The following is a 12942-nucleotide window of genomic DNA, read 5'->3' as shown; positions in this document are numbered from 1 at the left end:
TTCCCAACTCTACCCTTTTCGGGAAACTGTGGGGAGCAGTTTGCCCCTGGGGGAACCTTGTGGTCACCTTGCTTCTTCTAATCCTGAACCAGGAAAGGTTTCAGGTCTAACAGCCTGCATGATTTTTAAAAAGTGTTGAGGACTCTGGAAAAGAATAACAAAAGCATTCTCTTCAACATTGTCTTATAATAAAATCAGAATTAAGAAACAAAAGTTTATCTAAACCTATTATTCTTTTACATGGAAAGAAATTGAACTCTTTAATTTGGTTCTCTAGACTACTGCTGTCCAACAGAAATTTCTGTGATAGGAAATGTTCTCAAATCTGCACTGTGCAATGCAGAAGCCACTAGCCACGTGTGGCTATTGAGTGTTTGAAATGTAGCTAGCGTGACTAAAGAACTCAATTTTTCAAATTTAATTTTAGCTAATTTAAACTTAAACAGCCACGTTACTAGTGGTGACCATACTGACCAGTATGAGTTCTAGACACTTGTGCTTGATGGCAAGACTACGTGCTACTCAAACCATGCAAAGGTCACTTTGGATTTCTTTAACCTGCCCTGTCTCATTATGAGATCATGAAACATATTTGTCACAGAACAAGCATCCATTCATTGATGCATTCATTCATTTAACAATATTTATTGGACATGTGCTATGTACAAGGCACTGTGACAAAAGTCAGGAATATGTCAATGGAAAAATGACCCTACAGAGTTTTAATGGCATTTGCGGATTGTGAATAGGAGGGCACCTCCCAGATAAGCCAGCAGCAGCTCCAGATCTGCTGTGTAATCAGGGCTTCTGCTCGCAGGCTGGAAGGTAATGGAAGGAGAGGGGGGAAGGGAGGAAGAGCCTGAATTCAATACGTTGGGAGTTACGGTACATTGTGAGGATTAAATGAAATGAGAACAAGGTCTGCAAAAGAACTCTGGAAAGTGTAAGACATTGCATTGTTAATATTATTGTGAGCTCATGAAACAATCTGAGGCGATGGCTTCCCCAGCCACCCAGTGTAGCATCTCCTAAAGCAATAAAGCAGCTGACCTATTGCCTCATGAGGAGGTGGCAGGACGTGAAGTAAAGAGAGATGGCACAACCAACTGCCAAGGCAGGGGGATTTCAGACGAGGGGGGAAGGCAGTGAACTGAGCAGGAATGTGGCTGAGGGGCAGGGCGTCAACACTTCATTGACTGTCAACAAATGTACTGCGAGGGACTTTCCTGGTCATAAATAGCCAGCTAGGACCTCAGGTAAACATTTCATCCCATTCTCCAAAGAGCAAACAGCAGGGAAAAGGGGCATCGGCTCACCACCACCACCACTCTCGAAGGCTGATTCCTATGGGATTTGCAAGGGCACTGTCTCTATTCAGTAAAACCTTGTGGCTCCCACTGCAGGTCCTAAAACACTCCTGAGCCTTGAGGGGTCTGGAAAAGCAGCAGTAAGATCCTGCAGTAAGATGCCCCGTATCCTGACTGCCTGGAACTCAAACTGCTTGCTCAGGCCCCAGAGCCCAGGTCTGAGTGGGCAGGGTGACAGCAGTTCAAACCAGAGCTCACAGATTGTGCGTTCTTGGCCCTGTAACACGTCACCGGTGCTTTTCAAACATCCAGCCCTTAGAAGAGGAGCAACTCTGACTCGCACGCACAGCCTGCTGGCTCTGGCGTGCCAACTCCGCCTGGTAGCCCTTCCCTTTTTCCCTCTGGGTTAACAACAACATTTGCATGAAAACAGGATCTTTGCTGCTGCACATTTTCTCCCTCTCTCCACCTCCCATTCTGTTCACCTTGTCCCGATCCCTCCCAGGCAGTGGCCCAAACATCGTCTAAGCAATCACCTACCAGCCCAACTCTAAGAAGTGGCTAAGAAGTGGCCATGACCATTAGGACGCTTCAGATTCCCTTACCCCTCTGAAGAGAGGACTATACAATACTAGCCCACTCCAGGCCCCAGCTGTCAACGTTTGATGGTATCATCTAACTGATAAGAATTGGTCTAAAACGCTTACTCTTATAACCCAAAGGGATTACCCACCTGTAGTTTTAGAGGGGTTTCCCCTTCCCTCCCAGCAGACTAATCTTCCTAATTATTTTTAATTTAGGCTAAGGTTAAAAAATTTGCATTCTCTAAGCACACAGAAAACTAACTGAGGCAAGGAGGGCAGAGGAGGGGGTAAAAGACAGTGGAACCCTGTCAGCCAGCCGAGGAGAACCCCAGTGAACCACATTGATGGGGCCTTGGTCTTTCACAACCCAACATTGTTCAAGGATTTCTCGGACTTAATTCCAGGACTCCTAGTGGGCCATACTCCTGTAAGCACCAAATGTAGATCCAAGGGGAAAAGTGAATAGATGGAAAAGATGTTGTCTTAGATGCCGTAATTTGTTGTGATAACAGGTTTATTCTTTCAGGCCTATGTGGATCCCTCGAGAGCTTTATGGAGCACCCCCTTTCAGTCTGGAGATAATCTGATCACTTTCCCTCCATGTTGTATGCAGACACATTTTCCAATACTTATTTCAATACACACCTTCTCTTCCAACCCCCACTCTGGGTCAGAGGGTTTCTGGGGAGATTACTCTCTGCACTTACGGAGCACAGACATGCACAGAAGTTGATGGCAAGGAGGCATCTATTTCCTTCTAATATCAGCGCATATGACTCAAGGCCCGTGTATCCCTCACACGTGGGGACAAGAGGCCCAGCCAGAGGGTCTGGCCAGACCTGATGCAGCTCAGACGTGGCCCTTTGCTCCTGCAGCCAGAGGAAAATCCTGTCAAAATGGCTTAACGATCTTCTAATATTTCCATGCAATTAAGGCCACATCTGTCTCCCAGGCCCCCGCACTCTTTGCTAGTGCACAGACATGAACCAAACAGTCTGTCTTGTCGATCTGGAAGGTAACAAAGAGCTCCATTCATGACTCTAGGCACTTTCACCGGTTTTTTTTTTCAAAGTAAAATAGAGTTTTCACTTTGAGAATAACCTGTGTGGCAAGCAAGCGAAGGATTTTTCCCCCCTAATAAATCAAATTCAACAGCCTAATAAAATGCCGGCTCCCCCTCTCTCCCTCCCACCACACTCCCTCCCACTGTCCCACTCTGCCAACAATCTAATAGAGAGTAGTGGGCACACCCAAAGGAGGTAGGGGAAGGTGAGCTGGGAGCAGATGAAGGGAGTGAAAACATCTTTTGAAGGTGCCATGGGCTTGTTTGGCAGATTGGGGACTGGGATGGGTGGAGGTCGGCGGGGGGGCGGTGTGCAGTAGGTAGGTGGGTTGTCTGTCTTCCCTTCCCCTACTGTACCTCCTTTCTCAGCCTTTCTGGGCTTGTTTCAAAATACTCCTTTTCTTCTGCTGCTCCCTCTACCCACTACCCATCCCCAAATATTGGGTAAACCTTCTGCTTCCTTCTTTTGCACAGGGAGGAACAAGAGAGCCATATTCCGAAGGATGGAGCAAGGGCTCTTGGGCCACACCTGCAGCTGAAGCCCTGCAGGAGCTTGCCTCTCCTCAGAACCAGGCTGAGAGATCTCCCCCGTCTTTGAAGCCTCCAGAGAGTGAGTTTGCAGGAGATAAGTGCTGATAAAGATCGGGTTTGGTGCTTATCCGCAGCGAACACAATCTTTTGAGGTTCTCTCTGCACTCACAGGCTGTAGAAGCTCTAATCAGAAAACAGAAGGGAAAATGCAAAACCAAGCAGGATTTGCTGCTGCTTTTTCTTCTTCTTTTTTGTTTTGTTTTGTTTCGGTCTACACACTGGAAAGCCCAACATAGATACTGTGACACACGGGACTCCAGAGCAGAGATGCAACCCTGGGTCTTTGTTTTGTTCAACTTCTTTGTTCTGACATTAATGGAGGAGATATTCTCAGTCCTGGACATAAGAGGATGAGCCAAACATTGATAACAATGACAATCTGCCTATAGCATTTTCTTTTCCAAAGTGCTTTTAGGCATTGCATTATCTAGTCCTCAAGATTACCTTCTAAGGTAGGACAGATGGTTTACAAGTGAAGAAACCGAGCCTGAGTTAGGCTATGTAATTTGTCCAATGTCACACAGCTTGAAGTGGGGGTGCCAGGAGTAAAAGCCAGATTTGCTGCCCATAAAGCTGGGTTCTGCTTGTTCTATCCCATGCAGAGGCTCAGCTGGGAGATACCCAGAAATAAGAATGGGCTTGAACCTGGGTATCCCACCTGGAAGCGTTTGGAAAGCTTGGTGGCAGTGGCTGAACTGGGGTAGCGGGGGGCTCTGAGCTTTGCAGCATGTGAGTAATAGAAGAAAGGCAGAGCCTTGGCGGCCCTATATTTCAGTGCATTGTTTTCTTAGTATGATATTAGCAAGGTATTATCTTAGTGGATATTAGCAAGAAGCACATGCCGAAGATGTAGCGAGAGTAGAAAGAGCACCGGAACAGGAGATCCAGAGCTGTGTCTGCTCCACCATGACTAGCTCTGAGGTCTTAAGCAAGGATTACTTCTCTGAGTTTCCCTTCTGTAAAATGAGGAGTGAGACAAGATGGCACCTAAGACAGAAGGGTGGGGAAGAGGAGGGTAGCATGGAGAGTATTTGCTCCTCCACAAACACATTCTCTAAAAATGGTACAACCACAAGGACAGTTTTGGGTAAAATGTTGACATGACTTGTTAAGACTAAGATGAAAAGCACAATGGTAGAACCTGGCTACACGTATCCCTCCCAGCTCTGAAGTTCTGTGGTGCTGATATGGGAGTCTTCAGCTCAGGGAACTATTGATGGCTATTCATGTCCATAAAGATAATGAGTTATTTCCACACAAATTTTTACTAAGCAATTCTGCTCCTGATTGCCAAGTCCGCAATATTATGGATCATAAAAAGCCTCAAGTGACCATCTGCAGTTGGATAGAAAGGAAACCATCCATAAAAAACCGCACAATTAACAGTACAGCAAAAGTAACTGGAACTCAGCCTAAAAGAGAGTTTCCTGTGGGAAAAGGTGATCTATTGTTCAAATGATCTATCTTAGGAACCTCAATGGTCACTTCTAGGATGGGAAGTGTGAGGCAAGGGGCTCTAACTTTACCTCTATTTGAATTTTTCATAAGAATGTAATGGTGTTATTATTTCATTGAAAATCAATTTTAAAAGATCGGTAAAAAAAGGAACATCTTGTTCATGGCCGAGTTCATGGTTTAGAGACCAGGGTCTGGACGAGATTCACGCCAAGGGTTCACTTGAGTTGTAGAACTCGCTGACCTTGGAGGGAAGCCCCATGCTGCAGACAGCCAGTGCTCAGGGGTGGCGAAGCCATGTGGAGAGATGGTAAACATGCCCCATTTGTGTCTATCATGCAGGTATCTTTCAGGAATACCTTACTTCGTGCTTCGTATTCTGTTGCTTTAGCTCCCATTTAGTGTGGCCCTGAAGATAACCCTGGGAGGTGGGTCAGAGAGGATACCTTCATTTTATAGGTGAGGGGATGGAGCTGTCCAGCCCCCAGGCCTCCTTTCCTTCTGTCTGTTCTTTAGCAGAAGGCCTTTCTTGGGCTCCCACTGAGGACCCACACCATCATCACTACATCATCCAGTAGGTAGCTGGATTCAACAAATTCAGTTTGAAAAGGGTCTTCAGAGGTCCCTGTTCATTTAAGAGCTAAACTACTGGAGAAATACGCCCCTTGAACACAGAAAGATAACTACACTCTTTTACATACACTTACAGATCCTTTAGAAAATATTTGCTTGGCATACGGGGAGGAAGGTTCAGAACTATAATCAGGTTGGTATCGTCATTTAGGACACAGACTCGGGGCTGGACTGGTCTGGGTGCTGAGTCAGGCCCTGTTCCCAATGACAAGAGGTCTTAGTCTTTTTCATGGTCCCCCACACACACCTGCACACACACAGATACCCACAAATTACAATGCATTTTGAAAACCACTAAATATTGCACTATAAATATTTCACTTATGCAAATAGAATATAGCAGAAAGTATGCATGTAGACAGTGATAGTTATCTATCTTTTCTAGAATCAGAAAAATAACTGTTTCTTCTACTTTTCTTTTGGTCATATATACAGTATTTGCTGAACATTTGCTTTGGAAAGACAGTAAACAACACAGTTTATTGGTATACGATTAGCCATAGGCTCCTGTTTTTAGATGTTTTAGTAATAGTGGAGATTTTTATCTGTACCTGGCATGTTTTGGGTGTGTCTGAGGTGGGTGTGTCTCAAGAAACCTCTCCAGGTTCCTAAATTCTCAATCAAAGTTACTCGAGTGAAGAACAGATTTGGGATATCAAACCAACAATTAGGATTTCAAGTGTGCCAAGCCTGCTACAAGTACATATCTTAAGATTTCAGAAGCCAGAGGGCTAATCCCACCATCAAAAGCTGTAGAGTACTAATTCATATTACCCCTTTCCTTGGACTTTTCCTGAGTGTAAGAATTATTACCAAGTCTTCTTTTTCTAACTGATTGCCCTGCATATATTAAATAGATGTGTACAGCTCATCAGAATGGAAAGCAAAGAACAATGTACTTATGCTGGGTGGAGTGGGGGCTGGGTACCTGGGGGGTGGTTGCACGTTCAGCTCAAGTAGCTTGCATTTCCTGTTTGGTGGGGTTGGGTGAGGGTTTAAGGAGGAAAGTCTCAATGCTAAACCAGATAGGTGGCCTCATTGGTGATGCCTGAGGAACTGAGATTTGTCTTCTGGATACCAGATGGAGGTTTTAGTATTAGGAAACTTAAGGATCAACCACTCCCCAATTCCAGCTGCTTGCTTCCATTGTCCTTTGTCCTATCCCTTCCAAGGTCCCTTTAAAATTGGATTAAACAATTTCTCAGACCAGCACATGAGACGCTTGAAGGAAAATTTAAAAAACATCTTATTCTTAATACTATTTTCTGTTTGCAAGAATCATATGAATTTTCAAGGGGACCTGGTAGATGGGAGTGGGGAAGGCTCAGAAAGGCCTATGAAGTTCATAAGCACTTTACAATCTATTCTCCAAATGCAGCCAAACTCAGACTCTTGGTTCACTCCACTACCTAGGAAATCACAATCATACAGATATCATAAAGTTACCTTTTATTTGTCTATTTATCTACAGGCCTAATAAAACTGATAATCACTATGATTATTTCTTTATCATCAAACTGATCTCTCAAGGAATTATACCAACTCCACAGTCACAATATTCTCCTAAATTGGAGGTCAGCCCCCTGAATATTAAAACCAAATGGTATCTTAGGAAGTACGTTATTTTCTCTGATTTCTCCAAATCTTAGAAATGATAAGGTTACCTTAAATCTTTCAATACAAATGATAACCACGATTACCTTTAAGTTCTTGTAGAGGAATACAAGCATACAGCGAGGGGCCAGAACAAAGTCCTGAGCTGGTCTAATTCCTGTACTCAGCTCCCTTTCCCTCTGTCTCTTTTTAATGGAAATGGCAGAAGATGCATTTTCTAGACTGATTTTCCTCCAGACTGTTTTTATAGCCATCATAATAACTGAGAGTTTTAGACTGTTTTATAGTTTAAGACATTTATCTTAATAGGAGCCTTCCCACACCTATAATCTTATTTAACCACCACAATAAACTGGACAAGTAGGTAGTATTATTCCCCTCTCCCATTTTGCTGATGGAAAATGGAAGGTTCTGAAAGGCTAAGACCTCATTCCTGGTCACAAAGCTGGTAAGTAGAAGAACAGAGTCTAGCCCTCTGGACTCCAGATACCCGCACTTTCCACGGGGCCACCCTTTCTCTGATGCATTCTATGCCCCCAAACACTGTGGCAGTAAGTACATTTATCTTTTCAGATTGATGCCATTTTTCTTTCCCGTTTGATCTTGCCCCTTGGTTAGATTATAGGCAGTTTTAAGGCGAGATCTTTCTCTGTTAGTTACCACCTTAACTTGCAGTGGGCCCATTTGGGATCCAGAGACACTTGCTGATGGATGGCATGCACTGGACATGAGGCTGCTGGCTTTGACATTTTAAAACTGCACACTTCCTTCAGTGACACAGCGTGCCCAAGCAACAGGCCTCACTGCCATTTGCTCAAAACCAGGAAGCGAAACTGGCCACCAAGAGCAAATGACCACCAGCCAGAACATTAGTGCAAACCAAGCAAAACACGCCAAGAGACGGAGCATATGGGTCAGAAGGACAAACACAATCAGTCTGCAGTTATCTGTGAAGAAATGTAACACAGTTCTTCCTCTCACCCCGGTTTGAGTCACAATCATCCCCAACTTTTAAACAGGTTAAATTGTGTACCTATAGATGTGTTCTTGCACAAAAGCCATCCTTAGACCTGCCTTTTGCTAAGATCTTGGTCTCCACACGTGCACAAGTACTGCCTTCTCTAAACTGTTTGGTTGAATGTTCTGAGAAGGACAAGGCAGGCTCTTTAATGTGCAGAACACGATTTTTTCTCACATTTTCCTTTCTATACCTCCTCCCTCCCACCTCCTGTCTTTCTTTTAACCAAGTCAAATCTCTGGCAAATGGCATTAAGTATTTTAGTGTGCGACTGCAAAGGGGTTTTCTGTCTGGGGTGGAGCTGCTTGGAGCTCTGGGAGCCTGCTGTGGCATAGGTAATAGTAATCTGAATTCTTGCATCTGAGCAGCAAGCCCGGTCACGATCATGTGCTCTGTCCCTGCTCTCCTCACTATGCTGATTGCAACCCAGATAGGAGGAGCTTGTGGGAGCTGATGCTGCTCTGAAAAGAGCCAGTTTCTTCAGCCTTTTTCATTCTGATAGGCCATGACAAGAGGGAGAGAAAACAAAAGACACAAACTTCTTTGCACATGAATGCATCAAGATGTGTCTTTCTGCATACCTTTGTTCCATCTGAAAGGAAGGGAGGTAGCCAAAGAGACATGGCCAATTAGACAAAGACAGATGGGCACATCAGAAAAAATTCTGCTGGATCCTATATTTGCACAGCTTCAGGAATTTTCAATGCACAGTATCTTACACCCCACATGATGTTCCTGTCAACTGAGTTCAAATGACAAATGTGGTCTTTGTAGCTCAACATGTGACACCCAACAGATTCTAGACCAAGGTCAGCTTTGCTGTCTATAACTCACTTTGCATATTATTATTATTATTATCATCATCATCACCATCTATGCTGGCCCAATAACTTGGCTGTGCTCACTCAGTATAAGCCAGGTTGGAAGGAATAAGGAGAAGCCAAGAAAACGTGAACGATGGAAATGTGTAGAGCTACTGAGATACCCCTAGGAACAGTAGTCCTACTTGTTTTCCTCAAAGTTCCTGGGCTTGCTGCATCAAAATCACTGAGGTGTTGTAAACACGAAGCTTCCAGGGACCATTACAGGTCTAGTGAGGTTGACTTTCAGGAGCCAGAGCCCATGAGTCAACACTTTTCACACTCCCCGAGCGCGTCTGAGGAGGACAAAGGTTTCAGAAGCTATGTTAGATGCTCAGTGAAAAAAACTGTTCCACCATCACATTTGTTGGAAAATGCTACAGACTATACTGCCCCTGACTTCCCTTGGAGATTCCCGATGTGTATTAGCACGTGCTGGGTTCAGATCAATCCTGAGGCAAAGAGGCCTCTGTAGTCTGTGTAACACAGTGCTTCCCACACTGATTTGAACACAGAATCCTGTTCACATAAAGCACCTTTGAACCTCCCTCAGACACATTTTGGAAGCAATGAAATGCCCTAATAGAACCTCTATCACAAGTCATTGGAGGACCCAACTCCCTACATCTCACTTTTCTTCTCTTTTCCTGCCATAAACCACCCAAACCATTGTGAGAAGGAGGTGTGGTTCCCTGGGCACAGACAAATGCACACAAGTACAAGAGAGTAACTACACTTATTGTGTAATTGGTTGCTTCTTATAATCATAACTTGCTTTGGTTATGCCCCGGAAGCAATGTTGCATATTCCTTCCTCCCATCTTCATCATTTACGTGTAAATATCATAGCTTCAGAGGGGCTTTCCTTGAATCCTACAATGGAAACTGTATACAGCCTTAAGCTTTCTCAGAGCACTCTTAACCTTTTCTTCATTCGTACATACCACATTTATAATTATATATTCCTTTGTGCAAATGTGTGACTTATGTCTCTCCCCACTAGACTGAACTCTATGAGGGCAGGGGCTCTGGTCCAGCTTGTTCTCCTGGGGACTCAGGACTTAGCACCGTGCTTGGCAGACTGTAAGCACTCAACAAATATCTGTTGCTTGAGTGAATTACAGAGTTTTAATTTAGCAATTCATGTAGAACATGAGAGTTGACACGATTTAAACTTAGAGTGGTTCTGTCTGCACATCAGAATTTCCTGAAAAGCTTTTTAAAAACGCAAGGTTCTACCCAAGATCTCCTATCTGAGAAGGAGGAGAGGCACGTGTAGGAATAATATGGCAGTCACTGGCTTACTGGATGGAAAAAGGAGGGTACTCGTCCATTTTATTCTAGTCTCTTCTCCCAACTTGCTATAGGTTTTGGGCAAGTCTCTGCATGTTTTGGTGCCTTAATTTCACTGTTCAGTATAGTGGGAGTCCCACTTGCCACTCCAAAATTACACCATGAGATGTCTACCTAAGCATTTTGAAATCCTAAAATGAGAGGCGATTCTGAAGTTCGTATCGTGGTTACCATATCTAGCATGGCGGGTTTCTAGCACATGGCTGCGACTCTCGGGCTCTGCCAAATGATTTTTAATATAACTTCAGTAGGGAAGTTTTTTTACTGACACTGCCCCTTTAACAGAAAAAGGACTGCTCAACTTGTTAACCACTCTTTCTTACTTGACCTCTTGTTTTGTGGTGCAAAAGTTACACAAGCAGACCGTTAGACACAGACACGCATGCTGGCCCGTTGGTGTTTTTTGCAGCGACATCTATCTCCAGCTAGGCAACCTGTGCCCAGAGCAGATGAGAGCATGCCTCGCCGACACCCTCAGGCAGGCCTCAGGGGCTCCCTGCCTGGGGCAGCTGCCGCAGCCGTGCTGAACTGGTCCAGCCCAGGTTGTCAGCAGCACAGGAAGCAGAGGGCACGACTAATGTACATGTCACCGTGTGGCTTATGGTCACAGCCTCACCCTACCTTCGAGCCTGCACAAGCTGCAAGAGCAACAGGAAATGGCCAAGGGTATATATAGCCACATTGTGTTTATCCAAAGGTGCTGTTTTGCACAGATTATTATGAACTTTTTCACTGGGAGAGGACATGGCATCTGCCTTTTCCGCAGGGCCTCCTGAGTTGCTTGTAAAATTAATCACTCCACCTGAGAAGGAAGAGGGACATTACGCCTTTTTGGTATCTTCATTTTCAAGGTGAACAGACCAGTGCACTTTCTTTTCCAAAGGATTTCCGGATCCATTCAACCAAGGCTCAGAAAGGATGGGAAACAGCAATGGGAAAATGCAGGATTTCCATGAGCCTCTACATACAAACCATCTGGGAAAATCATTCATTCTGAAACTCATTAATTAGGCTTTGCTTCCCCCCATTACATTCTCCTGGCAAATAAATATGTACCTCCTTTCATGGCGTATCCGTCCCACAGCCCTGGTCTAGCTCCCCCAAATCCTACCAGAGGCAGAGCCAACAGAAAAGTTATGGGTGTCAGTGCTTGCGGGGCCCAGCACCACAGGCCACCTTTGTTCTCAAAGGGGAACAGTCCAGAGCAAAGGAAAAAGGTCTCTCGTTGCAGATCCCCACCTAAGGCAGAGCCCTTCCTCACTGCTTTGAAAGTACTTCCTCGGGGTGCCAGTTTATTTATCAACGTTCTAGACTAAAACACACCTTCCTGAGCGGGGCCATGGCTTTAGCAGTTCTGATGGGCCCTTTACCTTGCTCCTCTCCCCTGCTGAAAAAGAGGGGAATGAGTATTAGGAACAGAGGAGCTACTGAAATCCTGGTCTCACAAAGGTAGATGTAAACGCTTGGGTCTAATGTGCACACCTGGGTGAGCTTGGGCAAATTAGGAAAGTTCTTTGAGATTCAGGTTTTCATCTGTAAAATGAGGATAATGAGGTTGTGAGGCTTAGATGACAGAATACAAGTAAAGTTTTTAGCACAGAGGCCACACAATCCAACACAATACATGGTAGAAGTAGTTGGGGTGGTAAGAATATGAAGTTGAAGTGGGACTTTAGAGCAGAAAGAATCCTATGGAGAGTTGACCCTGATTTCAAGATTTTCAACTTTTCTACGTCCTGTAACTTTTTCTACAAACTCAGTTGGCTGGCTCACTCAGCATGGATAAAGTCTATATTCTGAGATAGGACTGCTTAGAAGGCAGGGGTTGGTTCAGTAGAGTTCCTCAGAGCCCTCTCTAATGGAGTGCCACTTAATGAATGTTCTTGGTTATTCCTATTCTGAAAAGACATTAAAGTTATAGACGCATTTTGAAAAAATAGGCGTCCCTTTAGTGCAAACATTCTGAAGAACAATTTAAAAGTTTTCCCAACTTCACAGTCCCACCAGCCAATGCTGGGACATGTTCCTCCAGGCCGGTTCAGAAGAACCCAGCTCAAGAAGCAAGAGGTGACTGCTTCTGGTTTCCATCCTTTGAAAAAAGGTGGCAGATATATGCATCTATTTTGTTTACTTTCTGCTAGGCACAAGGAGGTCAGAGGGAGCAAGGGGACCCAGGTTGTACCGAACCTTGTCTTGGTTCAGGAGCCCACTCAGCAGACCTGCATTTCCCATGGAAAGCCGACGTACCTCATGGCTGATCCTTTTCTTTTCCCACCTCTTTAATTGTACTGAATCCCAAACCATTGTTCAGTCTCATTACTGAAAGTTGAGCACAGGGGCCAAAGCCTGCGGCTGTGTGTGCCTGAGATTAAGACTTTTATCTGATCTTCGACAACTTGCAGAGGAAATCCTGTTCCAAAACTCAGAGCCCCCAGCGAAAGGTTGCCAGCAGCTCTTCCCTCCCA

The 12942-nt window shown here is 44.7% G+C and overlaps 1 protein-coding gene across 6 annotated transcripts in view; it reads right to left on the bottom strand.

The window, feature by feature from the left end:
* Nucleotides 1-12942, bottom strand: part of FLI1 (Fli-1 proto-oncogene, ETS transcription factor) — a 120642-nt gene that overhangs the window by 64735 nt on the left and 42965 nt on the right. The gene's annotated exons all lie outside the window — the stretch shown is intronic.

The sequence above is a fragment of the Equus przewalskii genome, chromosome 6, assembly GCF_037783145.1.
Source record: "Equus przewalskii isolate Varuska chromosome 6, EquPr2, whole genome shotgun sequence".
Classification (NCBI taxonomy): domain Eukaryota; kingdom Metazoa; phylum Chordata; class Mammalia; order Perissodactyla; family Equidae; genus Equus; species Equus przewalskii.
The sequence above is the reverse complement of the archived record's forward strand: the minus strand, read 5'-3'. Positions and strand labels throughout refer to the sequence as shown.